The 3,926-nt window shown below is 42.6% G+C and overlaps 1 long non-coding RNA gene across 2 annotated transcripts in view; it reads left to right on the forward strand.

Moving 5' to 3' along the window:
• The window catches only part of LOC117244642, a 6,312-nt gene extending 2,676 nt beyond the window's left edge, over positions 1-3,636 (forward strand). The window contains exons 3-4 of one of the 2 annotated variants that reach the window (XR_004498110.1): positions 636-1,065; positions 1,574-3,636. This is a non-coding gene — a long non-coding RNA (uncharacterized LOC117244642). Of the gene's footprint in view, positions 1-635; positions 1,155-1,573 lie in introns of those variants that run through there. The other variant, XR_004498109.1, reaches the window with a different exon arrangement.
• Positions 3,637-3,926: the final 290 nt, after the last annotated feature.

The raw sequence follows: 3,926 nt of genomic DNA on the forward strand, positions 1-3,926 counted from the left end.
GTCCCCCAGCCACCCCCAGGACACTCTGCTGCCTCAGGTCCATGTCCATTAGGAGCTACTCAAAGCAACACAACATCTCCAGGCGCACACCCACTGAAGCTGGGCTTGGGTCTCTACCTTACTTACAGTCCAACTCAACAAAAAGCTCTGAGGGTGAGGGACTCGGGGAATTCCAAGGAACACCACCTGGCAGACTTTCATTTCCCAGGGACACACACACCATCCTGGGTCACGTGGAATTCTCTCAGGGGCTCACAGACAATGCATCTGCTAGCAGCCAGCTGGGATCATTTAAATCCACTTTAAGGATAACACTGCCATGTAAAGTAGGAGAGCACAGCACTGTTCTCCCAGCTTCCTGCTTTTCCCAATCTGTCAGCCCCAGAGAGCTGCTCCCAGAGCTGATCAGTCACAGCTCCAATTCCACCTCTGCATGATTAGCTAGCATTAGCAAAGCCAAATCAATGGCTTGATTGCAGATTTGCCAAACAGAAGGGCAATGTGCATGCATTAGAATGATGAGGCAATTTGCAACTTCATTACCTCCTTCAGAAACATGTGAGCTTTTAGGGTAAAAGTGGCACACAGATTTTAAATTTTGCTGAAACCTAGAGCTGCCCTGGTTTTCCCCACAGGAGCCTGGAGGATTAACAGCTGACACACTGAGGCCAAACCTGTGCCAGCCCCCACGACAGCCTTGATAAAGAAAATAAGTCATCATGAGCTCCTTTTGAAGGGAGCAGAAGGCCTCACCTGCAGAACAGACCATCCTTAGGGATGTTTCCTGCCTCCCTGGGGCTTGGGGTGAAGATGAGAAGAGAAAGGTTCCTACTCCAGTACAGCCCTCAAATTATTATCCATGATTGATTTCTCAAAGGGGCAGCAGTGAAGTCACAACCAGAGGTCTGAGGGAAATCCAGAGACTTCAGAGCCTTGGACTGACTGATTGAAAGAACAGGAGCAGAAGCAATGTACTCCTCTATCATTCCAGTTCCAGGAAGAGCAGATTAACACCTCTCTGTGGGCTGGGTGTCACCTGCAGAATTCTGGGGTCTTTGATCAGAGGTTAGTTTATGCAAAACCCACTCAGGCTTGAGCCCCTCCCAGCCAGAGGGCCCTGGAGGGCTGGAACAAGTCCAGGGAAGGGAACAGAGCTGGGGAAGGGGCTGGAGCCCCAGGAGCAGCTGAGGGAGCTGGGAAAGGGGCTCAGCCTGGAGCAAAGGAGGCTCAGGGCAACCTTCTGGCTCTGCACAACTCCCTGACAGGAGGGGACAGCCAGGGGGGGTCGGGCTCTGCTGCCAGGGAACAGGGACAGGACAAGGGGAAACAGCCTCAAGCTGTGTCAGGGGAGGCTCAGGTTGGACGTTCAGTAAAATTCCTTCACCAAAAGGATAATCAAAAACTGGAAAGGCTGACCGGGGAAGTGGTGGAGTCACCACTCCTGGAGTGTTCAAAAAGACATATAAATGTGGTACTTGGGGACATAGGTTAGTGGAGAGCTTGGCAATGTCAGCTTTACTGTGGGACTTCATGATCTTAAATGTTCTTTCTTTCCTAAACGATTCTCCTACAGTAAAGGACAGCAGAGACTCACTAGAGTGAGAAATTGGGTGTGTCAGTCTTCTTGATCACCAGGAAACAAAAATACACATAGGAGAGATGGGCATCCCAAGAAACAGACCCTTAGGAATCCTATCCTCATTCAGCTGATTGACTACATGGAAGCAAACTACACAGCTACAGAGAGACCAGTATTTTCAACTAAGCACTGAAGTTTTGGGAAACTAAAAGCAGTTTTTGCAGTTAGAAAATTATTATTCTTTCTCAGCACTTGTGAGGTGAAAATGAGCAGTTACGTTTAACTTCAGCCACTGCACAGTTGTTTAGAAGGAACCTCTGGCTTTTACTTTATGTAAAATCCATGGCAGAATTGAGACAAGACTGGAATAAGTCTGCAGTTTGAGCAGCAACCCAGGTTTTACTCAACCACTGTGCCTACATTCTTAATGACAGCTCTCCTGTGCATGCTCTTTAAACTGTTGTTCCACAAAAGCCGGGGAAATTCCTGATGTGCCATATAATGGAGCAGACCCATTGCCACGTGTCACTGTGAAAATTCAGATTGTCTGCTGTGAAAGTAGCTAAAATTACAGCTTTAACACCTAATGCAAAGAAAAAACATCCATCTAGTTTAAATAATTTAATGGGGAGAAAACAAAATACTTTCCCACAAAACAACTTGTAAATACCACAGCAGTGAACTACTATTCTTCATAGAGTCTTATCTAAAAGCAAAACTAAGAATATAAAGCATGCCTGTGCAGGGAGTGCCCTGCATTTAAACACCTGCTTGTGTGTTGCTGAGGAATAACTCATTAAGAAAAGAAATAAATAAAAATCCAGAAAATCATCTTAAATCCTAGAAGAATATTTGCTACCCAAATTCTACTCCCCCAGTTCATTGATGCTTATCTGTAAATAGAAGACTGTAATCCATCTTGTTGCAATTAGGTATCATTATCCTGCTCTGTTTTATGATTTTCTTCACTAATGAACTGAAGTGATTTCAGATATTGGTAATTACAGTGCCTGAAAATTCTAACAAAAAGCTCCACCATAAAACAATAATTCAATAATTCAAGCTAATAAACCCTGACCAAAATCTCTCTTAGGCATAAATCACCAATTAAGTACCAAGAGGAAGATTTGAATACAACTTTTTAATAATTGTTTTCAAATTAGCAATAGAAGGAAGCAGGAACTCAAACTCCAATACATTGGGGCATGTTTGAAAAATTAAGAAAGCAGCTTATGCAATTGATACTTTTCATCTGTTTGACAGCTTAAAAATCAAGTTCATGCACATGGAAGATCTATAGTTTGCAACTGCACTTAATCCCAAGCACAGAGCTGTCAGGGTGAACACACCTAGACAACTTCTACATTAAACAGGATTTACTCAGCCAAGATATTGATAATTCAAGGTCAGATCACACTGTATTACACACTGACATCTACTCCTCTTGTGTTACCCCATTTCTGTGCGTCTTCTGAAAATTCAGACCCACAATTTCTGTCTCTGCCAACTGCTACAGTCAAGCAGATATTAAAAACAGGCATTGAGAACTGACAGAAAAGTTGTTATTATTTGTTACCACAGTATGAAATGAATTTCCTAAAATGTATCCACGTAAGATTGTTGGAAGAATTAGGCTCTTACTGATGTTAATGTGGAAGCAAACAAGAAACAAAGAAGCCCAATAAGACTGGATAGATGCTTGCATTGATTGAATTTTTGTATATATATAAAACACTTGTGGGACCTTAGGAGATAGATGGCTGTCTCAGGCACCAGCTGGAACATCTGCAGAACGAGGAGGAAGGTCACCATCATCTGTGGCAGAAGTGTGTAATTGCTGAGGCAAATCACCCCTAGAGAAACACCTCTGAACAAATGAATGCTAAGTTCAAACACACTGGCAAGTCAGATTTCCAATTGCAGGTTGATTAAAACTGCAAATTTTATACATTATGATGGTGAATTACTATGTTCATAATTTTGGGACAGGTTATAGACAGCTATTACAGACAGGCTGAGCTGAAATCTAAATTGCCAGGCAGAGCAGGGATGCTCCTTCAAGGCTGGGGTTTAAAAAAAAAAATTGATGAGGTATTAAATCAAATACTAAGTCAATAAATAAAGTTATAACTGTAGGAAAAAATATGCAATATAAGCAAGGAATATCTAAGAGTTTTCTTGTGCCACATTATGTACAAAAAAATATTTTAGAAAACTTTTAGGGTTCATTTTTGGGCTTTTTCCCTTCCTGTGGAATTAGAGGTGTTTGTGAAAACCTTCACTTAATTTGGCTTTATTCAGCTGTAGCAGCACTGGTTGAAAGGGACATCTCTAAACCAGCTTCCAC

The sequence above is a fragment of the Parus major genome, chromosome 6 (assembly GCF_001522545.3).
Source record: "Parus major isolate Abel chromosome 6, Parus_major1.1, whole genome shotgun sequence".
Classification (NCBI taxonomy): Eukaryota; Metazoa; Chordata; class Aves; order Passeriformes; family Paridae; genus Parus; species Parus major.